Source organism: Felis catus, chromosome D1 (genome assembly GCF_018350175.1).
Source record: "Felis catus isolate Fca126 chromosome D1, F.catus_Fca126_mat1.0, whole genome shotgun sequence".
Taxonomy (NCBI): Eukaryota; Metazoa; Chordata; class Mammalia; order Carnivora; family Felidae; genus Felis; species Felis catus.
The window spans coordinates 19,857,723-19,883,893 of record NC_058377.1 but is presented as its reverse complement, the minus strand read 5'-3'; the positions used below and the strand labels follow the sequence as shown (position 1 = coordinate 19,883,893).

The 26,171-nt window shown below is 50.9% G+C and overlaps 1 protein-coding gene and 1 long non-coding RNA gene across 5 annotated transcripts in view; one reads left to right on the top strand and one right to left on the bottom strand.

The window, feature by feature from the left end:
• UBASH3B (ubiquitin associated and SH3 domain containing B) overlaps positions 1 to 26,171 on the bottom strand; it is a 141,083-nt gene that overhangs the window by 60,947 nt on the left and 53,965 nt on the right. The gene's annotated exons all lie outside the window — the stretch shown is intronic.
• Positions 1,561 to 24,515, top strand: LOC109491856. Its single transcript, XR_002145407.3, has 4 exons — positions 1,561 to 2,319; positions 5,877 to 6,013; positions 8,499 to 13,680; positions 23,918 to 24,515. It is a non-coding gene; the product is annotated as an uncharacterized LOC109491856 (long non-coding RNA).

Sequence of the window (26,171 nt, the reverse complement as noted above, 5' to 3'; positions counted from 1 at the left end):
CAGAGCCTGGAGCCTGCTTCGGATTCTGTGTCTCCCTCTCTCTCTCTCTCTCTGCCTCTCCCCCGCTCATGCTCTGTCTCTCTCTCTCTGTCAAAAATAAATAAACATAAAAAATTGTTTTTTAAAAGGTGAGAGAGGGAACGTTCGTTCATCCATTCATCTATCCCACATGTGTTAAGCATCTGAGAAGGACTGGGTTTTGTGCCAGGCTCTGGGAAATTCAGCGATAGAGAAGACATAATTCCTGGCCTCAAGGAGCTCAGGTGGGACTGAAGACAATCGCGGTGCTCAGTGATGCATCTACACGGTCATTTACAGATTAACTTTGCCCCCAGAGTGGGCAGGACTTGAACTGGGCCTTGACGGATGAGTGGAATCTGCCATCCAGACAAGAAGGGAGAAGGAACGGCAGACACAGTGTGGAAAAGAGGGAAGGGGCTTGGAGGTCCAAGGTGGCCAACAGTGGGCTAGGGGAGGGGGCACGGGAGGAGAGAGGCACCTTACCCTTGTTCACGTTCTCACATGTTTGTTTCCAAAAGACTGTGTCAATATAGTGATAACATTCAATATGAAAAGGCATATGGACTATGGCCTTCCCTCTGCCAGTAGCCAGAAAAAGCTAGAGCCTCAATTAGAAAACTAATGAAAGAAAAGGAATTTATTCTGTCATCCTACGCTAACAACACTGCCATATTTCCATACATATTTGTGGGATCGCGATGGTATCCCCCCAGCGACTGTAAGCTCCCCGAGAGCAGAGACTTTGTAATGATCTGCATTGACTCTCAAGAGCCTTGACTTCCTGGTACATAGTAAGCACCCCATGAATACTTCCTGCTGGTTGCCAGGAACCAGCGTAGGTCCTTGGGGTAGAAAAAGAGACTTAGATGCACTGCCTGCCATCCAAGTGAAGGGCTGAGTCTGCTCTACTGTGTTCTAGTTCCTTAGGAAGCCAGTTTTGGACTGGTAAAGAAATTGTTTCTGTTTTACAGGTGGGGGAAAAAAAGACATTGGGGCGCTTGGGTGGCTCAGTCAGTTAAGCATCCGACTTCAGCTCAGGTCATGATCTCACGGTTCGTGAGTTCGAACCCCACGTCGGGCTCTGTGCTGGCAGCTCGGAGCCTGGAGCCTGCTTCGGATTCTGTGTCTCCCTCTCTCTCTGCCCCTCCCTCGCTCAAGCTCTGTCTCTCTCTCTCTCTCTCTCTCTCTCTCTCAAAAAATAAATAAATGTAAAATAAAATAAAATAATAAAATAAAATAAATAAAAAGATCTTTCTAGAAGCTGAGAGAGGAGCTCCCCAGTTGACAGGAAAGGCCCCAGCAGCCCTCCTGGGCAGGCTCACAGACACTGATCTCACAGCGTGCCTTCCTCTGGTTAGTCAGGCAGCCGGGTGTGCTGGGAGGGCAGGAGCACTGGCATCCCCTGTGGGGGCGAGCCCACCACCTCAGCTGCCTTCCCCAGGCCGTGCGACGCACCCATGCTCATACACACACACACACACACACACACACACAGAGCCTGAGCTGTTAAAGTGACAGCACTCACATTTTCCATTTATTGGTGATTTCAAAACAGGAAGCCTCGGTGGGGAGCGGGGAGGAGTCGGCGAAGGGAGAGCTGCTGCAAAGGGGCCCAGGTGCATAGGCGGGACTCAGGCGGGAGATGTCGCTGGCGCCGGTCTCCACGGACAGGAAAGGCCCCGGGCCCAGCCCAGCTCCTAAGCAGCATCGGTCTGGGGCCCGGCGGGGACTGTTCAGCGGGCCAGGCGGCAACAAAGACGCATCTCTCCCTGGGGCAGGGGTTTTCTGTGAGGAAGAAGGGAGCACCCTATGCCTTCCTGTCTGCCAACGCAGAGCCCCTTCTGAGGAAACCTCCTCGGGAGCCCTCCAGGACTGACTCCTGAGGGCCGCTGTCCCTGGCCCCTTAGGCCCTCTGCGACTTAACTCGGCCATGCCCCTTTGCAGTGGAATATTCTGTCTGATGCCCTGTCCCCACCCCACTCTAACATGCAACTCGCCAGGGTTTCTAGTCTCAGCTCCTGGCGGCACCTCGCGTTTTGCAAAGTTGTTTCATCACCAGCGTGTCCTTCCATCTTCAGGACAGCTCCCGGAGGTTGCGAACGGCATGCCTATTTTACAGAGGCGGAAGCTGGGAGCAAAGAGGGTAAGCCACGTGTGCCGACGTTCCAGAAGCAGACCTTCTGATCTCAGACTCTTCCTTTTCAAGGAAGTCCCAACTCCTATCTCCTACCTGGCTCTGAACCCAAGGTGTGTCTAAGGTGGCCAGGGATGCCAGTACAGCCAGGGAGAAGAGTGAAGGTAAGAAGGGCTGAAAGGCGAGAGGGCATAAAGCGCACCCACGGGCTGGCGTGGCGAACAACCAGGCACAGCCTGGGCCATGGGGGCACCAGCTTTACCCCGTCTCTCCTACGTCTATGTGCACATAGAGCAAACCACACACACACACACACACACACACACACACACACACACATCCTAGCTGGCCTGGCACCAGGAAGGGGGTAGGTCCACACACACACACACACACACACACACACACACAAATCCTAGCTGGCCTGGCACCAGGAAGGGGGTAGGTCCATTTCCACAGTTTAAGTGCCTTGAGGAGCTTGGGGCTGATTTCCACAACTAACAGAGAAAGACAGAGAGGGAGCCACGGTCAGAGGACATTTCTAGGGGCGAATGACATTTCTGGAACTTTGCTTTCTCTGGCTCTCTGAGAGAAGGGGTTAAAAAAATCATCATTTCCCTCAGCAGTGACCTTGCAGAGGAAGCTGCATGCTGTGTTTCGGCCAGAGGGTGCTCTGGAGGGCAGAGGAGGGGTGTCCACAGGCTGTGGCCAGCCCAGGACAATAAAATCTGGTGATAGCATGACAGTGGCTGGAAGGAGACAGGAGGGGACAAAAAAAAAAAAAAAAAAAAAAAAAGAGAGAGACCAGGCTGGATTTTTCCGCCAGGCTAGCATTTCTGTCAGACCACAGCCTCTTTTTCTTGGTGCCCTCCCCTTTCAGGTTTCACAGATTGAACAGCCGGGACCCATAAAAGGGGACATTGCGGGTCACAGGAAAAAGGATGGGTTAGACTCAGGGGAAGCCCTAGAATTTCCTTGCCTGGAGATCTTCCAGACTCAGATGAGAGTCTCCTGAACCCGGGAGGATTTCTTGCTCTTCTCCTTGGCCTCTTTCCCTTCCCCTGTCTGGAATGCTCTCCAAATCTCTTTCTCGAAGTCCCGTCCTCTTCTTAAAAGCCTCTCCTGACCCTTCCAGGCTTCAGGGCTCCCTGGGGCCAGAGACCATGACCCTAGAGCCTTGCTGACCGACAGTGAGAAAGCAGACGCCCGAGAGGACCCTGGGTCCCACCCAACTCTGAGGGTCTGTCATCACGGTCTTTGACGAGGGTGGGGAGCGCCTTCTCAAGGTTGTGCTCTCGTGTCTGACAGGAGAGGTTAAACTCCAGCTTGTGTGGGTGGCGAAAAGATCTGGGCCAGAGGGGAGGACGGTTGTCCTAGAAGAATTGGGTTGGGTCACACACCAAGGAATTGCTCAAGGCTGGTTTCGCCGGTCAGCAAAAGGGTCCAGGAAGCAGAACCCGTGGGAGGGAAAAGAAACTGGGCTGCTCACTCCAAAAGCCTGGCCACCCAAGTTCAGCAAGTTCACGTTCCTGGGGCCTTGTGGGAGGGAAGGGGAACAGCTGGGCTCCTTGCTATAGGTCTGTGCTTTTCCAAGCAAAGCGTCACGGAGCCTCATCATCCAAAGAGATCAACACGCCTACTGGGAGACTAACGAAGATCTCAAATCTGGAGTATTCGATTACTAACGCAGGTCCTGGGCACTGGGAGGTTGAAAAACCACCATACGAACGGAGTTAGATCTGAAAGCAAGGGGCTTGATCTCTCACCACACACATCAGCTGAACTGTGCCGGGAACCTGATGTTTGTTTATTAGTAAACAACCAGCACCAGTGTGCTATTTTTGTGGTCGATTTCTTTGTTTGGGTTCATTTCCTTTTTGAAACATTTCATGAATATATTTGTACCACAATCAAATTCATGATTCTTAAAATTCACTAGGAGGCAAAACACAAAACAAAACAAAACTCAGAGCATGAAAATATTCTATGAAGGGAGAGTAAATGGAACAGATTTTTTTTTTTTTTTCTGTGCAAGTTTCTTGTAGAAATCTGAATCCCGTCACCACTTTTCGTCCTTAAACTAACTGGAGGCTAAAGCCTATCTTTATTCCTTGATTTTTAATTGGAGAATACATTTGATCATTTTTAAGGTGAAAACAGTGAACGACTTAGAAGTACTTTTTTCTACCTCGTTGGGGTTTACTTTGATGACTGAAAATCAAGGGTTTCAGGATGCTGTTTGCAAGTAAGTAGGAATCAAAATTTCTAAGAACAACAAGCTTTTAAGTTAGGTCTCTTATCCCAAACCTCCTGTCTCATTTACACAATTATCTCCCACTAAAACAGGCCTTATGCTGAAAACATGCGTGGGGGCACCTGGATGGCTCAGTCGGTTAAGCGTCGGACTCTTGATTTCGGCTCAGGTCGTGATCTCACGGTTCGTGGGTTCGAGCCCCGCATGAGGCTCTGTGCTGACAACGTGGTGCCTGCATGGGATTCTCTCTCTCTCTCTCTCTCTCTCTCTCTCTCTCTCTGGCCCTCCCCACTCGCTCTCAAAATAAATAAAAGTAAACTTAAACCAGTGTGTCTAAAGAGGGTCCTAGCTCACTTTAAAAGGAATGCAGTTACATTTTTATAAAAAAATAAACATGCAAAGATGAATCTACTAATGCCACATCTGGCCTCATCCCCCCAGAGGCATCACCCCCCACTCTGCCTTCCACTTTGCTACCCCCACTGCCCACAGGAACCAGCGCCCAGCTCGCCTGCCACGATGCTTCAGAGTCCACAGACCCTCGAGTAGGATGGTCTGTGTTCAGATCCTTGCTGTGTCATCGGGTGATTGCGGGCAAGTTACTCAAGCCCTCTAAGCCTCGCTTAGCTCCCGTGTAAGATGGGGGCAGTCGTGGGACCTGCCTCTTAAGGTTGTTCTGGGACTCAAACGAACTAAAACAAAGCACTTAGCACCCTGCCTGGCCCATACTGGACTCTCAGTGAACATTTTGTGGGCATTCTCATCCTGGAATAACAAATGATTCACGCTTCTCGGGGCCAAATGTCCTCTTTCAAATTACATGCTGCTTCCTTGAGAAAACAGGTCAGGGAAGCCCGTCCCCTTTTTCTTCACCTGGGAAAATGAAGCTCCCACATCAGGAGCCCATTCAAATATCAGCTTTGCTAAAGTATTTTCTTTAAAAAAGATTTTTTTTTTAATGTTTATTTTTGAGAGAGAGAGACAGACTGTGAATAGAGGAGGGGCAGAGAGAGAGGGAGACACGGAATCCAAAGCAGGCTCCAGGCTCCGAGCTGTCAGCCCAGAGCCCGATGCAGGGCTTGAACTCATGAAGAGTGAGATCATGACCCGAGCCAAAATCAGATGCTTAACCAAATGAGCCACCCAGGTGCCCCTGAAGTATTTTCTTGTAGCTGCCCATCCCCCACCCACTTTGAAGCTGGTCGGTAGCTCCTACTTAACTGAGCCATAATCGACCGAACCTATTATGTCTTTGGGTCTTGCTTTGCCACAAAATCTGGGACCATTTAGAACGCAGAACTGAATGTTGTTCCTCTTTGCACTATGGATGCCAAGTGCCCAAGCAGACACTCAATAAATATTTATTGAATGAATAAAAACAAAATGGAATCAAATGACATCTGCATGGACGCCAGGATGTATAGAGCATATGGCTTTAGAGAAATGTAATCCATATTACATCTTTTCCAGAGACCAGTTATTTCGGGCTGGAAATGAATTTAACCAAACCAGATGTCGTGGAAGACAGGAGAAAAAGAGAAACTGGGAGAAAAATGGTTTCAGGGTTTTGCTCTCTTTCCGGGAAGGATGTGTTCTCCATCTTGTAGGTAAATGCCTTCGCAGCTTTATGGGAAAGGGCTACCCTTGAGCCACTGCCCAGCCCCAAACACAAGCATCCGTGCATCAAGACACATTGGTACAAAGCACGTGAAACCCATCAATCCTCCAAATCAGGGAGGGAGCGGGGATGACACATTAGCCCTATTCTGGAAAGGAAACTTTTTGGAAGACGAGATTGTCGTTTAATTGTAGTACAGTACAGAACCGCAGGAAGCAAAAACAGCTCTCCTGAAAATCAGGCGAGAGCAAGGCCTTCGGGTACGCTACCAAGAGTGGGAGGGGAGGCAGGACGGGAATGGGAAGGACACTGACCGAAGAGTTCATTGTACGCTAACCACCATCCTGGATACTTGACATAAAATATAATGCGCCAAAGAACCTTAGAGGTAGACAGTACCACCCCCACTCTCTTGATGGGGAAACTGAGTCTCAGCCAGGTTAAATGACCGAGGCAAGGTCGCACGCTCCCAAGTGGTTTTTTGCTCTGTCTTAAAACTCTTCCGTCGACAATCACAGTGTGGATAGCTTTTCCCTAAATCCTTCTCCGCTAGAGCCCATCCCTCCCTCCCTCTTCTGTTAATTCTCCTGAAACAAGGTGAGCTAAACGTATTCCTTTAAAACAGTCAGCGGCTCCCTTACATTCATAAAACAAAAACTCAAAGACTCCAACTCCATTCATGGTACATTCTTTATAGGCTCCGCTCCCCCCGTAACTCGTCCTGCCTCTTCGCAGCCATCACACTTGACCGCGGTCCCCTTCCCGCCAGCTTCTTTGGCTCACGCCTGTCCAGTGTCGTTCCCTTTATCCCCACGAAAACCAATGCATCTTCTGCTGCACCTTCCCCTTCTTCCTCCCTGCGAACTCCTCCTCACACCCCAATGATCCGCCCCCACCCTCTATCTCACTTTGCTTCCTAGAAGCTACTGTAATCTGGCGCCTCGCCACTAAAACCGGCTCTAGAAACTGTGAAAAATAACGGCCCCTGTTTCCTGAGCCTTTAGATGCTGATCTGAATACGGAACAATCACGCCCAAGTGTAGGCGAGGCTCCGTGTAAAATTCAGTGACTTGTCTAAGGTCACTCAGTAAGTAGCAGTGAGCATCTGGGTCACTAGGGTCTGGTCCACCGGGCTTTTCGCATTTCAGTCTCTCGTGACTTCTCATGAGCATCTCACATCACTGACGCTCCCTTCACCGCTCTCTGTTTTTTACTGCCCTGACTCTACACTTTTGGTTTTTCCTCGGATTTCCCTAGCTATACCTTCTCAGCTTCCTTTGTAAGCTCGACTCCTCTGCAGGCACTTTGGTTGCTGGTATTCCTCGAGAGACTCTGTGCGGTTTTCCTTTACACATTCTGTGCGTTCTCTGTAGGAGATCTGAGCCATTCGCTGGGCTAAAAGTCCCACCTCTCCATTCCAATGTTGCCCTAATCCCTAGGTACCATCATTTTCTCTTTCTTAACCTTTGGGCTTCCATCACCTGTCCTGGAAGGTATAATCAGTACTTGAACATCTTGCTTGTGCCGAAACCTCGTGTATTCAAACACCAAACTCGCCTTGCCCCCTCCCAACCTGCTTCTTTCCAGATTCTTTTGGTTAATGCCACACCATCCACCCAACTTCCCAAGTTATAAGCTCCAGATCAACCTTGACTTCTCCGCCCTTGCTTCCTTCTCAGATGCAATTAATCGCTAAGTCCTGTCCAGGTCTGCCTCCGAAATCGCACACCTGTTCTCTCCAATCTGCTGTCCCCTCTCGGTGCTAACCCACCGTCACCCGTCTGACTACTGCAACGGTGTGTCTGTCCTAACAGATCTGTTCCTTCCAGCTTTGCCCTTTGCAATGTATTCTCCAGTGATGCAGTAATCTCACCACTCTTCTGCTTACAACCTCGATAGCTCCCTATACCCTTTGGGATAAATCTCCAGAACCTTAACCTGGTAAATAAGCCTGTGTGATCTACTCCGGCCCCTCCCGGCCTTCCTTCAGGCCACTCCCCCTGCTCTTATGTGCCATTCACATTAGATTTCTTTCAGTTCCTTGACCATGCCTCATTTTCCCACCACTGAGCAAGCGGACACGTACTTCTCTCTTCGGGAACATTCCCCTACGCTGGTATCTCTACTCACCTGTCATGTCTCAGCCTAAACCTTCTGGGGTTGCTTTCCCTGATACCTCAGACTAATCTCTCCGTTGTTTATTCTCATGACAGCCCGTATTTCTCTTTTCCAGCATTCATCCTGCTTATAATTCCTTATTTAATGTTTTTTCTTCCTCCTTCTCATGTATATGTATTTGACTGCTCTTCTCAGTGCCTGGGACCTACATGGCATGTGATAGATGCTCAGTAAAAACGAACAGCCTGGTGCAAACCCCCGGTGTGAAATCCTCCCGAGTCCCCCCCTGGCTTCCTCTATGCCCTCATAGCCCTTTGGTTTTCACTCAGCCTTGGTTAATATTTACTGTTTTACAGGTCTTCCTCCTCCATGAGTTTATTATGAGCTTCTTGAGGAAGAAGACCAGCTCTTCATCCTTCACGGTGCCAACGATGTTTGTTGAATTGAAGAAGAAAGAGCTAAAAGCCTAAGCCCTGTACAAGTCCCCAGACAAAAAGGTCAGAAACGTGGAAGGAGGCTGTGCTTTAGCAGATGTTAGCTTGTAACTGTCCACGTCAAACACTGGCCATACCAGTGAGATAAACAGAAATTAGGAAACACTCACGGCTTCCCTCATCTTCCTCATGCCCAGTCCTCAAGCAGGAACCAAGGCATCCTGAGTGAGGCTGACTGTACTTCCTCTGCTCCATCCGCATGCTCCCCTGACTCGGGCCAGACTGTTTCTCACCTGTCCAGTCCACTCTGGTTTTCCCCTAGCCTTTCCTCCCTCTTGTACACCATCCTCATTGCTGGCAGGGTCATTATTCTAGAACTTAGATTTGACCGTATTACCTCTGCTTAAGCCTTCGCACTCCCTGTTAACTGAAAGATATCATCTTTTCCACATGGCATCCGAGGTGCTCCATGGTGGTGCCCAAATCCACCCTTCTAGACTCAACCCTGCCATTTTCCTCCCAGGCCCCCTACATCTCAACAACCCTGAACTCTCTCTCCCCCTCAATACGTTGTTTCCTTGTCTTTGCGCATGCTGGGCCCCTCTGCCCGGAAAACTGCTCCCCCTTCTCCACACATACATGTTCTCTACACACTTTTCTATATCCAGCCCAAATAGCTCTCTGTGCAACACAGTGGAGTTAATTGTTCCCACCAAGGCCTCATAGATCTGTTTGGGTATCCATTAAGCTGTGTGTTCATTTACAGAACCCAAAGAACATAGGACGATGTCTTTTACTTCTTTGATCTCCAACACCTATCCTATACTGGGTGCTCAAGAAATGTTGAATAAATAAAGGAATAAAGTCTAGGTCTTTGTGAGTCAGGTTGGTGGAACAGGCCTTCCTATCTGTCTAGGCTTTTGTTTCTTCCCTTAACTACAAGACTGTGTATCTAGCCTTTCTTCATGACAAGCTGTTCTCGTTAGAGAAGAGTTATATTATTCTAGCTTTCAGTCACCCACTGGCTGATGGGTTATCCAATGGAAACTCTGTTGCCCGTCTACTATATGGATAAGAATTGCAAATGAAAGCAGCTTAGTGTGCTAAAAACAAGATCTTAAGTACATTCGAAGGGAAAATAAACAAATGGGGAATGTATGCCATTGGTATTATATGTGATGGCTTTAATGTCATTTTGCTGATCATTTATGCAGTTCCCCTTCTCTGGCCAACCCCTTAAGTGCAAATAATTGAGGGTTGTCAAAACATTTTCAATAACTCTGACCTTTGCACATATACGGTGAGTAAGAAGGTGTAGAAAAATTACTGGCCTTCAAAAAGGGGAAAGGTTCACTCCTGAATTGCTTAAGAAATGACAAAATGAGTTCATATAAAGCTTGATAGGGAACAGGAAGTTAAAAAAAAAAAAAACTGTGATAAGGAAAGAGAAATGCTGACCCAGAAAAGATGATCTGAAAATGCAGAGGGAAACTTTTTTGACACAGATGTAATGTAAGATCATTGCTCTGAGGTGTTTTTTTTTTGTTTGTTTGTTTTTTAAGATAGGGCTATAAAAGTGAGAATTGAACTCATGATTCTGTAAGACAAGCATGTCTGATGAGCGGGGGGAAATGGTTATTCACTCTACTGGAATTGCTTTAATGGAAACTTCTTGATGAGAGTTGTGTCTTAAAATACTCATCCAGTGATGAGGAGTTATTTCAAGATGTGAAGTCAAGGAGGTGGTTGCAGTGAGGTTCGTGTGTGAAGCACGCCATGTCTTCAGGATGCCGAGTGGAGCCAGATGAACAGTGTGCCAACAACTGTTCCCACTGGCCTTTTTGGACAGCTGGTTCCCATCCCAGGGACATACTGGCAGCCATCAGCAACTAGTAAATCTATGAATGGCGCCCAAGCAAAAGGGCGGGGCGAGGCCTTGAGCTCCTTCCTTTCTCCTTGGTAATCCCCATCTGCCCAGCAGAGTCCTTCCCTCTGGCTCAGCCGTCCCAAACTCTTCTCCATTCTCGCTCTCTACTACAACAGTAGACAAGGCCCCCAGTAGACCTCCGGGCCTCCAGCCCGCTTTCTGTGCCCATGAAAACCAACAGCTTTTGAAGTGCAACTCTCAAGAGAGGAGAAATTAAATTTCAACTGTCCAATTCGGCTGTCCCTGTTCCGGTGCGTCATTCAAGACCCAGGTCAATGTCACCTCCTCTGATCCTTCTTCCAGTTCTCCCAGGCAGCAAGACACTACTTCTCCTGTGTTAATATGTTTCTGTACATGCCTCCACTTTCATAGACTCCTATCGCTACTATGGTAATCTGGTTGCACACCTTGGGTGCCCTTAAAGTCAAAGACTCCAAGTCTCCATTCCCCCAAGCCTAGCACAAGGCTTCTCAGTATGTGCTTGTGGAATGAAATGTCCATATGAATATACTTCCGAATGAAGAGCAACCGTGGGCAGATTTTGTCTGTTGACATCCTTTTGAAGACAAGAGCCAAACATGTTGAACGGCAGCCATTGCCCATGTGAAACTTGAATTTGGGCTGAGGTTTGGTGCAAGGTGCCTGAGCCACATAAACAAGCAAACTGGAGGGCTGGGATTGGTTTCCAGTAACTTATCAGTGACATACTTGGGGATGTGAACACTCCCCTTTCCAAAGTCAATACCCAGTCCTTGCCAGACATCTTCTCCTGAAGCACTTATTAAACGGGGCGCCACGGAGCTCCAGAAATAAAGGAGCTTGAAGAAAGCACTTGGCATTTATGATGGTTTGGATTAAAATTTAATTGGGACTGAGATGGACTGAGTGCGAAGCTAAGGTGAATTTCCTAGTGCAAAGGGGAGCTCATTTTCTGTTTGTGTGAGGTAACCTATGTGTTCACCCCACCCCTACACTCGCTCCCCATATCCACAGTCCTTTCTCAATTCCTATTTAGCACAAGGCTCTGGGTCTCTAAAGAGAGGAAGGCCAATTACATCACCCATGTGGGTGGGAGACATTGACCCTGATATGCCAAAGGCCTTTAAAACCTTCTGTTTGATATGATGTAGGTACAGTGGTGGGTACACCATAATAGGTCAGAAATTTCAATACTATTCATTGGAAGAGATGGAAAGGTTTCACGGGCGGGAGAGAAGGAGGGAAGGTAGAATTCTAGCACTAATTTGAAGAGAAGGAGCCATTTGGGGAAACTAGAAGTTTAAAAATAGCTCACCTTTGGGGCACCTGGGTGGCTCAGTCAGTTAAGCGGCCGACTCTTGATCTCTGCTCAGGTCATGATCTCACAGTTTGTGAGATCAAGCCCTGTGTTGAGCTCTGCCCTGACAGCACGGAACCTGCTGGGGATTCGCTCTCTCTCTCTCTCTCTCTCTCCCCCTCCCCCACTTACTTGCAAGAGCTCGCTCTCAAAAAAACTTTAAAAAAATAGCTCAACTTTTTAGGTCTTATGGCTAATCCTTATCGAATGGCATCCAGAACGCTGTCAGACCCTTTGGGCATAGGACATTTCAGGGGAAGACTTCTAGGATAAAGCTGTTGGCATACCCAGGCAACCCTCACTTTAAGGCTATTTTAAATGGGCTTGTCGGCTTATATAATTGAGGCTTGTTGGGAGCTGGAAGAGGGGTGGTGGGAAAACCATGATTTCATCTCTGTTATAAACACAGGAAATAAGTGTGCCACGAAAGGACTTCATAGGTTGTGTTTTACAAGCTGTGGGAAATGCCATGGGAGAACCTAAGCCTACCTTATGGTGAGATGAAGTCCAGCCAGGAGCAAAATTCCTGAGTCTCAGTTAAGATATTGATACCTAAAATGTGAAGAGTAGAAAGGGAAGCCTGGGGAAGCCTGGCTGGCTCAGTGGGTAGAGCCTGTGATTCTTGATCTTGGGGTTGTGAGTTCGAACCCCATGTTGGATGTAGGAAGAAACAAAAAAAGGCAGGTCCAGATACCCCCTGTCTAAATGTTTGGAAGTAATAAATCAAGTGAACAAACTGGTCAATTAAATAGGTCTTACCCTCCTACTTGACAAATATCCCTTCATAACAGCCCGATTAGATTTCTCAAGCTGCTTGGCGTTCTGTGCAAGAGATAGCAGCCAACAACCCCGGATTCCTCTCTACCTGTGGTGTGCCCCCCTCCACATTACACTCTGCCCCTGGCTTCTTTGGGTACCAAGAGGGGCCCCACATGCACGTGGATGGACACCCCAGGAGTATGTCAAAGCTCTGTCTGTACCTCCATGAATAGCTGCACCTTGGTCATCCTCAGGGTTAGAAGTATCTGTCCTCAGGAGGCCAGACATGAGGAAGAAACCCAAGAAACGGGTTCTCAGTCATTTGGGTCTCCAGTACCCCATATGTAGCGTTTTTGTCGGGAGCGGCGAGGGGATACCTGGGAGGACACGGGCTCCAGGCAAGCAAATCTCCGTGAACCTAAGGAGTCTTCATCTATACTAAAGGGCATGGCCATGGGAAGCCCAGAATGGAGACTTCGGGTCAAGAGCAGGTCCAGGTACAAAAGCTTCGTGAACGAGTCACGTGAGAGAGAACAAAGGGAAATGAACTAGGAAGAGTGACATCCCTACATTGTACAGGCTGTGCGTGACTGCAGATCCTTCCGTAGAACTATCGGCGGGCAGAAGTAGCGACAGGGTCGCGGTTGGGGGTGTGGGGGAGAGGAAAGGGCCAGATACGGACCGAGGGGTGAGTAAGGAATCAGATATATGTATCGCAACGCGCTGAAGAGATAAGTTCTGTGGCACAGCGTTGGTAATGCATTTCGTGACGGCTGAGCGACAGAATCTGCCTCAGGATGGGCCTCTCTGGGGGAGTCTGAGGGGCCAGCCTGCGGCAGAAATGGAACCAGAGATGACACTTGTGTCCACCTGGCAGCCGCTTCCAGAGACAGGGGTGAGCTGGGCATTGGTGACATCACAAAGACAGATGTGCTCAAGAGGAAGCATTCCAGTCCTTCTGGGTATCCTCTGAGATAAGTAACCAGGAACTCAGGCCAATTACTCTGGGGCCTCCGCACCCTCATCCCGATCCGGTCAGCCATGCCGTGCCAGCCTCCGTTCTGTCAGGAAGGGGTTTCGCTGTAAGTAGGGAGGGCAAGGGTAGACACCCAGGCCCTATTTTTAAAGAAGACTGTTTTTCTGGAATTTTCCAGACACATACAAAAGCAGAGGGTATTGTATGACAACCCCACCCCGACCCCTTCAACGATTAACCATGATCAACGTTTTGTCAAGCCGTTGGTCTATTCCCCGGCTTTCTCCCCTGCTGGAATATTATTTTGTTCTACTTTAAATGTTTGCCCATCTATTTTTGAGAGACAGAGAGAGCGCGCACAAGCAGGGGAGGGGCAGAGAGAGAGAGAGACGGAGACACAGAATCGGAAGCAGGCTCCCAGCTCCACCCTGTCAGCACGGATCCCAACGTGGGGCTCAAACCCACAAACCGTGAGATCGTGACCTGAGCTTAAGTCAGATACTTAACCGACTGAGCCACCCAGGGGCCACCCCCCGCCCCCCGCCAATATTTTAAAAACAACCCAGACACCAGTATGCATCGCTAATGACTGTTTTTGTCTTTAACACAATCACTGTGCTATTATCATACCCGACATTCACTATCATTCCCTTATATCACTGAATGTCAAATCCACCTTTATGTTTCCCTAATCGCCTCCTAAATGTCTTTTTACATTTAGTTTGTTTGAATAGGAGTCAGACAAGGTCCTGGCCATATTTTAGCAGAATGGAAAGCCCCACTTTTTTTTTTTTTTTTTTTTTTAGTGTTTATTTATTTTTGAGAGAAGAGCGTGAACGAGTGGGGGGCAGAAAGAGAGGGGGACACAGAATCCGAAGCAGGCCCCAGGCTCCGAGCTGTCAGCACAGAGCCCGACGCGGGGCTGGAACCCACGAACCGTGAGATCAAGACCTGAGCCGAAGTCAGAGGCTTAACCGACTGAGCCAGCCAGGCGCCCCGGAAAGCCCTTCTCTGTGGTTTTATGAACTAGAATCTCTCATACACCTTATCCCGAAAACCATTCAGCACCTCAGCTGAACAGAGCCGTAAGGTCAAAACTGATGAGCCTTCATCTTGAGAGTTCTGGACTCTCCAGAAAGATGTCCCCAGTGGGCGCTCGCAGGCAGCTGAGCCCTGGCTGCCTTTGAACAGCTCACTCTGCAGTCCGAGTGTGAGAACCACTGTCCAGAGCTTCCAAGCACTTGCAGGATTTGGGGCACGGAGCATCAGCAGACGTTCGGTGAGAGTGTGCTCCCGCGTGCTCTGGTACCGCCTTCCGCTTTTCAGGATTTGCTCTTTCTAGTTAAAGGGCAAAAGCAAGCCACATGGGGTGCCCCAAAGAGCCAAAAACAAGGACTGTGGACAATTCTCTCTCTGCTGCGCCTGACTGTGTGGCCATGAACGCAAGCCTCTCACCCATCAGTCTCTCCGTTTCTGAAATGAGAGGGAGGGACTCTGAAATCCCGAAGACACTCCAGCTCTATCATCCTGCAATCCTCAACTCAGAAGGCACCAAGCGGCCTCTAGATTTCTGGCACTGAGATAGACCGGAGGAGTATGCAGATGCCTCTTCTCTTGGACTATCAACTCTTTATGGGCAGGGGCTGTGTCTTATTCTGGCATTACCGGATTCCAGCAAAGTGCCACGCGCGTAGTCAGCACTCAATCGATGATGTCGTTGAGTGAAAAACCATCCAACGACCAATTACTGAATATGCACGATGAGCCAGACGTTGCGCGGGGCTAGGGTTCACAAATATCTCCCCGGAGAGGCTACTGTTTCGAGGGGGAGCCGTTCAGTGGAGAAGGAAAGTTATCTAACTAACGGAAGGGGTTGTGGGCCGGAAGGGCTCAGACCCAGAATATACACATCGCGCCGGTCGCCCCCATATACGGGCGTCCTGCTCCTCACGCTGAACGAACCCCACCGAGTCCAACAGGAGCACAGTAGAGAGTGGTCCCAGCAAAAAGGAAGCGCAGGAAGCCGTCCGTGCCAATTGACGGAGGGGAACACCTGCCAAGCAGCACCCAGAGCCCTTTTAAGGGTCAGTCTTCCCAAAGGGAGGCCCACAGGAACGATGCAGATCGCTAAACACTCCACCAGCGAACCCAAGGATTCTCGCGTCCTCCTGAAAACTGAGGACAGATTCACACAGGACAACTGTGTAGTTCCCGTTCGCCACGAGCGAAAACTACCAGGCAGGAGTGGGTCCCGACTGCGAGGTGAGGGCTGGGAGCCCTTGGCACAGGGAACGGGCCTCGCTGGGAGAGGAGGGTGAAGAAGAGACTATTCCAAGTCCCTCCGGGTCCTTATGTAGGACAAGGATTTCTTGAATTCACAAAGCCGGCGCTGGTAAGGTTTGAAATCATGATCCAGCAGTAAGGTCCTCAAAACCAGGTCCACGTCTGGGAGACAGCGGCTTTATGTGCTACCTAAGCACCAACATGAACCTACTGCCTAGAAAAGACCTCCAGGAAGCTTTCTGGTAAAACAAAACCCAAGTCCCTTTCAAAACATTGACCAGGCTCTGTGGATTCCAGGCAGTGGCATCACCGACCTTTCTCGCCTGGTCCGCATCCCAGGGGCCTCTCCTCACACCGTCCAGCCAGCATGCTGTGCAGAACGGTTAACTCCTGACGTTGGGACCGGCAGTCCCCGACGGTGTCACTAAAGTGTGATTTTAGAACCAAAGAGATCTTCAGAGATCATCTAATCTAGCCCCTCCGCCATTTCACAGACAACTTCCTTCCTGAGTCTCTCCCGCAACCCTAGAGGACGCGGGAAGTTCTCTCTACAGGAAGCAAATGTGCCCTGTCTTTCTGGCCGGGAAGAGTTTGCCATTCTAGCCAGTTAACAGCCAGCTCTGCCTCACGCTGCCCTGTGATTGGGACTCTGGAAGTTTCTGTGCACCTCAGCACACGCAGTGGGAAAAATAAAGGACTCTGCCAACAGATACCACAAAAAACACTCGACTCTGGACGCGGGCAGGCGGGGAGGACCCAGCAGGTTGGAGCTTAAAATCAGATACACACGGCCCCCAGCAGAGACTACGGCTGCCAATTGAGACTCAGAAGTTTGGCGAGGAAAAGCTGGAGGGGAGGAAATAAATAAATAAATAAACTAACAACTTGTTAACAATTTGCAGTCAACATTTAAAAAAAAAAAAATAAAGGATCCTGGGATTGGAGAACAAGAGGAAATATTTCACTGAGAAATCAAAACAGAGCCAGTGTGAGAATCCCTTCCACCAGAAAGCTCAAAGCTGTTTATGAATGTGAAATTGATTATGACTTTCCCCCATGGGAGCCAGGGCGGACAGAATATGGCCCCTACTTTACGTAGCAGGGAGACAAAGTCACAGCACAGCCTCCTCTCCCCCCCTTTGTTCTATTCTAGAAGGAATAGCCGGACGAGTCCGAAATTCCTTAACAAGTACAATTTTTGTGTTTCAAAGAGGTCGTTCGTATTCTCCCTGGAGCGGATACATATTCTAAAGAAGAAAGGGGGGTACAGGAAGAATCTAAGCTCGTATTTGCATAGATAAATGCCAGAAGGGTACCCAGGAAAATGAGTAAGGGTGGTGTCTCGTGGGGGCGCCTGGCTGGCGCGGTCGGTTACGTGTCTGACTCCTGGTTTGGGCTCAGGTTGTGATCTCACAGCTCGTGGGTTCCAGCCCCGCACTGGGCTCCACGCTGTTAGCACAGAGCCTGCTTGGAATTCTCACTCGCTCCTTCCCCTGTTCCCTCCCTCTCTCAAAATAAATACACAAACTTAAAAAAAAGAAAGAGCGGTTTCTTGTGGCGGGGCTGGGGACAAAAGGATGGACGGCCACAGGAGCAAGCCTGGCAAGGCGTAACTTCTTCGGTCACTTTGCTTTTTGAATGACGCAGACACTCCCTTCGTTAAATAATAAAGTTAAGCGCAAATGTATTTGACACCGAGAGAAAACCAGCGATGCACGGACGGACCCCCAGCTTTCCTTTTGAGTAGGCTACATTTTGGGGGGCTGGAGAATACAGTACACGGCTCCTACGTTATCTAAAGATGAGGTAGGGAGAGGGGCAGTATGTCCTGCTCGAGGTCACCTGGAAGGCCACGGGAGATGGCCACTCTCCACAGCCTTGCCTGCCGGCCACAGTGGGCATTGGGCGCTCTCCGAAATGGTGGCTGCCCAACACCCACGTTTAACAAGGGTGAGAAACTCAGGTCATTCCGCGGCTTTGCTTTCTTTCTTATTGTTCTGTATTCCTCACGGCAACCAGAATGATTTTATTAAAAGGCACACTTGAGGGGCGCCTGGGTGGCTCGGTCGGTTGGGCGGCCGACTACAGCTCAGTCACGATCTCCCGGTCCGTGGGTTCGAGCCCCGCGTCGGGCTCTGTGCTGACAGCTCGGAGCCTGGAGCCCACTTGGGGTTCTGGGTGTCTCTCTCTCTGTCCCTCCCCTGCTCACGCTCTGCCTCCACCTGTAATGCCTTGCCCCTTTCTTCTACCTGGAGGATTCCTGCTCATGCTTTAAAATCAAACGCCATCGCCTCTAGCTCGGGCTTAGCCCCAGCCCCTTCGTGGCACACGGTTCTCCGGACGTCCCGTTACCGCACTTCCCACCCGCCTGGGTGACTTTACGTGGCAATAATCCATTTCTGTCTGCCTCCCAGTGAACTGTGAAATCCTACGAGGTGGCGCCCATGGTTGTCCTTTGTGCCACAGTGGTGGCCCCAGAATGTGATGTTTGCTGCGCAGCAGAGACCCTAGCAGCCCCTTTCGCGCCTGCCTCCATTCTAAGTACTCTGCAATGCTCACCATTATAACCCGAGGCAGTGGGTACCAGCGTCAGCGCGACCCTACAGATGCAGAAACCGAGGCACGGCCACATTAAAAAGTTACGAGGCCAGTAGGTGGCAGAGCCAGATTTTGAGTCCAGGAAATCTGCCTCGAGGGCCCTAATTTTAACCAGGATGCCATAATGCTTCTAAGTAAATAAATGAATAAAGTAACTGGAAGTCACTGGACTCCTCCTAAGGCCAAGGTCCTCTGGGTTTCAATCCCCAGCAGCCACACTGGGGATCGGGGCGAGGAGGGCACCTACGAAGTCAACCCAGCCTTTCGGCTGCAGGGGCTCAAAATGGTACAGGCCCGGCCGGAACCAAAGAGCCCAGCGCTCTGGTTACTTTTCCAAGCTGACATGTCCTCACCCACCAGAACCAGAAAATCCACTCAGAGTTTCCCATACCCACCCCCAAGGGCCACCCTGCATCCTTCCCATTATAAGGAAACTTGAGATTCTGAGGTTTCTTCCTGATGAGCTAGCTCCAAACACAATGCACATGGAAAAAGAGGCAAGATTTGCCACCAACTCTCCACGCCAGTGGTCAGTGGTTTCTGCCTATGCACTTCAGGATTCCTTCTTGGAACTGGGCTGACGGATCTGTGTGGGCACGAAGGCCTGTCTGGGGCCCCCACCCCGCTCAGCTGCTGACGGTGCGGCGCCTTCAGGGTGAGGCTGGCCTGTCTACCTTCGTTGCCTCACAGCCCAGATAACCAATATGGTCGGAAGCCCCAAAATGCTGTCTCAAGGGCCTGTACTCTCACTCTCTTCTCCAAACCTGCTCAGAGCTGCCCTCGGGGAGGAAGAGTTGGATCCGGTGAGTAAGACTGCTGGTAAGCAGTCAGAATATGAGGAGAAACCAACACCCCCAGGGTAACAGAGAGATGGGAGAACGAGTCTCCAGGGGGCGAGCACAGAGGAAGGTCGGACTCCAGCTTGGGGACAAAGGCCGTGGGCTGGACCCCACCATTCCCTAACTGAGAGCCTCGCGGTAAGTCATTGACCGTATTTGAGCCACATCTGCAAGAGAGGTTAACAGCTTCCTCATGTGTTGTGAGGAACAAACGAAATATTATATACAAAAGGCCTTTGTAATCTAAACAGTGGTTTCCAAGCCTCATTAATTGTCAGGATTGCCAAGGATTTTTTTTTTTTTTTCCTCTTAAATTACAGATTTCTGGATCCTTCTCAAACCTACTGAGTTACATTCTCCAGAGGAAGCGTCCAGGAATCTGTATTTTCAAAGACCGCCCCCCCCCCCCGCCCCCGCCCGCCCCGGATGCTTCCGAAGCACAACCACAATTATACAGCACCGTACAAAGGTTGGTGTTGCTGCGATTCTGGGGAGAGATAGCAGGTCTGAGTACTATGCTAAGAGGGAACCCTCTAGAGCTGCCTGACTTCCAAGTGGAGGATTTCTAAGGGGTGTCACTTCACGACGGAGGTCCAGGGAAGAAGTCCGATGAATTTAGGGAATCCGTGAACTTGGGGAGTGCAGCTCTCCATGGAGGGATAGATGGTTCCTTCTGCCTCCAAACGCTCTCCTGGCAAGAGAACAGCCCCCTGAATACACAGAGACACGCAGACAGCGCCCCTCTGCCTCAGAACCTGCAGAAGCTGTAAGTTCCAGAGGGATACCCACAGTGGAAGCCAACCGTCAAGTGTTTGAGGCTACCCAGGAGTACAAGGGAGAACCAGGCGGGCACCTGTCCCTGCTGAGGGGAGGAGCGCCCGATGCCGAAGCGAAAGTCCTGCATAGCCAGGAAGCGAGAGCAGAAGCCCTGGGACCTGGAGCCCACCGGGCCCCCCACCAGCACCAGCGATGAGCAAACCACTACCCTCTCTTGTGCCTCCGGCTTTCATCTGTGAAGCGTGGACACAACTTGTCCGCTACAGGAAGCTTCCGTGAGCATCAAACGAAATAACGGATGTGAAGGGTCGCGGAGCATTAGGAAAAGCCGTGCAAATGCAACGCAACGTTTCTGTTCTTCCAAAGGAGCAGGACTACCACTCCCTCCCACAAACACGGAACTTTCTCCAAAGAACCAGAAGTCTGTGCAACCGATTCGTTCGATACCAAGTAGCCTCTGTGAGTCTCATGCTTTGCCTCCCCGAGGAAAAGAAGCCTCACTCCCCTAAGAGACCGCCCCAAAGAAGCGCGTGGCTTGCTTCTGGATCTCCCCCACCGCGGGACCCCAGTGCAGGTGGAGTGCGCTAACCGACGTGGGAGGGGAGGGGTGCTGCAACCTCGAAGAGGTTATGTTAGGTGACTTCGAAAAGAAGGGTTAAAAGTGAAAAAGATCCTGGAAGGCTTTTCAAAACCACTAAGTAACAAATGTAGCTCCCACCTCCCACCCACGCACCACTGGAAATAACTTTAAATAATGCATCTGAGAATGTCTGCAGAACAGGCAGTCTGGATTAAGGCCTTTTGAAGGGATGGCGTTCCAACAAGGATACTTTCAGGCGCATCATCTTGAGAGCCACTGAATTCTCAGGCGAGTTCACCCTGACAAGCATCTTTAGCCAAGCCTGGCGACAGAGCTGAGATCTTGGCGTGCTGACTCCCCCCCACGTGGAAAAAGACTTTATGGCCAAAAAGGCCCGGGAGCCCTCCCGGCCACCGCGGTACCCCAACTCTTACCCCAACAGTGTTGTGTGGAAGGCTCGCCTACTCTGTGTGACCAGAATTCCATAAAGAGCCTGGCTGGTCGCTGGGATGTTGTAGAAACGCGCCCATCGCCATTTACTCTCTTTAACAAGCATCGATTGAACCCCTACCTTGCGCCGGGCGCTGTTCTGGCCCTTGGGGATGCAGTGGGGAACAAAACATACACAAATCTTCGCCCTCGTGCAGCCTGTGTTGTTGGACAGAGGGCGGACAAGAAATGCGTAGATATACGTCTGTGCCTTCCAGCAAGTATTTTGGACAGGAGTAAGGAGGGAACGGTGGGAAGGACTCCGTGTTCTACGCAGGGTGGTCAAAGATCACGGGTGAACCCGGGAGGGAGCGAAGCATGCGGCCATCTGCGGGAAGAGCCTTCCTGGCAGAGATCAGCGGGCGCAAAATGCTCCCGCCAGTGGCACACTGAATGCTCTCCAGCAACAAGCAGTGGGGCCTGAGGCTTCCGTTGAATGAGCAAGGAAGGTGACGGGAGAGAAGATTCACAGGTAGCAAGGGAACACCCCCGGTAAGGACTTGCAGCCTTCAGATTTTTACCTTGACCGTGATGGAGAAAACATGGGGGGGCATTTGGGGCGGTGGAGTAGTACAATCTCTCCTATGCTTTAGAAGGATCTCCGTGACCGAGGTGCCCATTTGCACCCTAAGGAGATGCTGAGCACAGAGGCTGGAAATCACGAGAGGGGCCTGGGCTGGGGACGGAATGGAGGGGCTGTCAGCCCATGGCTGGTATTCGAAGCCAGGAGTCTGGATGAGACAGAAGAGAAGAGGTGCGTGTCTCGGCCGGGGGGCCCTCCAACTCTCACCGCGAGCGGACAGGAACCTGCACAGGGGTCAGGGCAGAAGCAGCCAAGGGGGGGTAGGGGCACTCAGAACTGACTCCCGGCCGCCCCGGGTCTGCCGCAAGCGTCTCTCTCTCTCAAAATAAACAAAGATTAAAAAAAAAAAGTTTTTTTCATGTTTAGTTATTGTTGAGAGACAGAGCATGAGCGGGGGAGGGGCAGAGAGAGAGCGAGACACGGAATCCGAAGCAGGGTCCAGGCTCCGAGCTGTCAGCACAGAGCCCGACGTGGGGCTCAGACTCACGAACCACAAGATCATGACCTGAGCCGAAGTCGGACGCTCCACCGACGGAGCCACCCAGGCGCCCCAGAAGTTTAATTCTTCTTCAAGACTCCGTTCTTAATGCTTTAGGTTTTGCAAGAAGAGAAACAGCTAGAATGATCTCTCCAGCTGCTAACGCTGTCACTGCCTTTGCTTACAGGCTCCCTGGCTCATACGATGGGATAGATGCTGGGTTCTGATGAGTTAATGCATGCTACAAGTCTTTTGATCTCAGAGACTTACTTGGAGGAGGTGGAGGGAGAAGGAATATAATCCTTTTAAAGACTTTCAGGTGAGGGGCGCCTGGGTGGCTTAGTCGGTGAAGTGTCCGACTTGGGCTCAGGTGATGATCTCACATCACAGCCCGTGGGTTTGAGCCCCGTGTCAGGATCTGTGCTGATAGCTCAGAGCCTGGAGCTTGCTTCGGATTCTCGGTCTCTCTCTCTCTCTGCCCCTCCCGTGTCTCTGTGTCTCTCTCAAAAATAAACATTAAAAAAATTAAAAAAAAGAAAACGACTTTCAGGTCCTTGAAAGCTTCCTCAGTGGTTTCTTTTCTGCCCCCAACGTCACTAAAGTGACTCTCAGATTCCCACATGCTCCAGAAAGTTTCCCGGGTCAATTTAGCACAGACACAGGATCGTGGACACTAGTGCGCATCTAAACCAAGTCCCTGAGGAGGACAACGAAGCTCAGAGAGAGGACTGACTTTCTGTCCCTCCCCATGATTAGCTGTGTGGTCTCGGGCAGTTACTTTCAACCTCAGTGCGCTAGTTAAGGCATCTGCAAAATGGGCAATTACAAGAACACCCGCCCTCTTGGGTTCTGATGAGAATTAAGATCGTCGTTCTGTGCACGATTCTTAGAACGGTGGCTGGCACGTGCTACGTGCTCAACAGTGTCATTCTTAATTTCTTTTTTTTTTTTTTAATGTTTATTTATTCTTGGGACAGAGAGAGACAGAGCATGAACGGGGGAGGGGCAGAGAGAGAGGGGGACACAGAATCGGAAACAGGCTCCAGGCTCTGAGCCGTCAGCCCAGAGCCCAACGCGGGGCTCGAACTCACGGACCGCGAGGTCGTGACCTGAGCTGAAGTCGGACGCTTAACCGACTGCGCCACCCAGGCGCCCCTGTCATTCTTAATTTCTATCGCACAAGTCCCTCAGAGGGTTTGTGTCGGAGGAGCAGGGTCATAAGGCAGTCCGACCTGACACAAACCCTGACACAGAACCGTATCCTTCCCTCCACAAAAGGCACAACTACCGTGAGCTTTTGATCTCTGCCCCTCTGTGATCACTTTATCCACTCTAACCGAAAAGATTTTCTTTATCCCACACTATGAATTAAAAAGGACTATTATTGGGGCACCCGGGTTGCTCAGTCGGTTGAGCGTCCGACTTCGGCTCAGGTCATGATCTCGCGGTCCGTGAGTTCGAGCCCCGTGTCGGGATCTGGGCTGATGGCTCAGAGCCTGGAGCCTGTTTCGGATTCTGCGTCTCCCTCTCTCTCTCTGCCCCTCCCCTGTTCATGCTCTGTCTCAAAAATAAATAAACATTAACAAAAATTTAAAAAAAATAAATAAAAAGGACTATTATCAAGGGCCTGAGGAGCGTTTTGCTATTTGCTTTTACATAGATCATACTCAAGCCTCACACAGTCCCCTGAGGCAGCTCAACTATCCCATTTCACAGGTCAGGAGGGTTCAATCTCGTGCCCAAGGTCACAGGGCTGTAGGTGGCAGAGCTGGGAGTCAAACAAGTCCCTGGGACCCCAGAGCCTCTCTCCTTCCACAAGCCCGCCCAGCACTGAATGGCGACACCAGGTACAAAGGGGTCAGTGATCCGCCCACAATGTGAGGCTCTCGGGCCTTGTTAGGTTGTTTTGAAACAAGGAAAGCCGGTCCGCCTGACTAGATTCTGTTTTTTATTTATTTTTAAAAGGCTGTGAGCTTTGTACTTATTTTTTTAATGTCTTATTGATTTTTAAGGGAAAGAGAGAGAGCGAGCGAGCACGTGAGCAGGGGAGGGGCAGAGAGAGGGAGGGAGAGAGAGGATCTGAAGCGGGCTCTGCACCGAGAGCCCGACGCAGGACTCGAACCCACGCACTGCAAGACCGTAACCGGAGCCAACGTCAGACACTTAACCGAGGGAAGCACCCAGGAGCCCCCTGCGCTGCATTTTAAAGCCCTGACTAGGCAGGTACGTATGCGTCTCCTGTCTCGGAGAGGTCTGAGACCCAGGCGAGAAACCCGCTTGCAGCTGTATTCATTCTCACCGCACAGCTCACAGGGAGGGGCCGGGCTGTCGAGGGTCGGAGGGGAAGGGAACAGGAAATCATTTGCTGGTGGTTGACCAGGCCCCCTGTGACTTCTCTGAGTTACAGAAGTGCCACCAACAGTCACAGCAGCTCCTGAGAACCACGAGCATCTTGGGGTCAGCCAGAAGGCACCTGTGGTGACAGCACGGGGTGTGGCAGTGGAAAATAACACAATCTCCAAGGGCCCGTTTCCCGCTTTGTGAACACCAGAGTACTAGAAATGCTAATTTTAACCGCCATGCCCCCAGCCCCCTCCGAGGGCGACCGACACTTATAGAAGCGTCTTTGCTATTTGTAGGGTTTCTCCCTCTACTGATCTGGAGCCACAGCCGTGCCCAATGCACATGGTGGAGGCCACAGGGTCCAGATGACCTGGGTGGGGTGAGGCCACCCCATCCCCACCCCATCTCCGCTGCTGCCGAGATATCTCGCCCCCTGCTAGATTCTAATGGGATTATCTCGTTGGGCTACAGCGTCCAATCACTTCTCTAGGGGTGAAGGGGGGCGGGGGGGGACCCGACATTCCCACTGTCAGCCAGCCTCGGGTATGGCAGCTCCAGGGCCAGACAATGAGGATCCGGAAGGTAGGCCTTCCCAGGAAGCGGAAGAGACAAGTTCCACGTCTCTGGGCCTCCCCCGTCTTATGCTAAGACTCCAGGGAGTCTGGCTGTTATTTGCAGATCATTCTGGGACCCGGGGGACAGGGGTGTCTGCCATATGGAGGCAGGCCATAGGGGAACTCCAGGAGACGGGGCTGGTCCCAAGAAGAGCCCCGATCCTGAGCTGCTGGCGAAGGTTGCACAGTTTGGGACACGGGAGCCTCAGCTGTGCTATGGGAAAATGAGGCAGGAGGGGGAGGGAAGGAGAGGAAGCTGTAATGGCCAGGACCCCACCACCACACGGCATTTCTGCGTCTACAGAGGGCCACTGTGACAGCAACAGGAGACCCCACCTCCGGGTCCCCTCTGCGCGGTCCCCACGCCGCTAACCCCCATGCGGAGAGGTGAGGGAGTACCGGCGTGGAGAAGAGGGAAAGAAGCCTTTGCCATCTCCCCCACCCTTGGAACATTTTCAAAAGAGAGGAAAATGGAGTTTTGACTACAGTTCAAGGGGCTGAACTCCACGACCCCTAGTCTTCGAGGGGGGGGCGCCTTCTCTGTCGCAGATGGTCCCGCGGCTGGGGGGTGGGGAGCCACCCTCTCTTTGTGGTTTGCAGAACCTGGCAATGGCTAGGAAGCCATATGTTGTGTTCTGAGACTCCAGCATAAACTTCTGCTGGATGTTTGGATTTGGGTTGTTTAATTATTCCCTGTTTGGGGAGAGAGAGAGAAAAAAAGGGGGTGTGTGTCCCTGTGTGCGCTTCGAAGGGGGTGGGGACGAGGAGGGACAGCCGTTGCCGTGACGGGCTTTCTGAGCAGGGTTTTGCCAGCAAGGTCCGCGGTGTCCTCTAGGGAGCCGATGGGGTAAACGGCCCTAAAGATAATAGTTCAGCTGATACGACACCAGTCACGGGGGGTCTACTGCACCACAAGCTGTCTGGGGGATCGCTGCGGAGCTTAACAAAGCAGCCCGTGTGCCCGCTTCATTCTTAACAGACACCGACAGGAGCGCTCCGATCGGTCCCAGAGA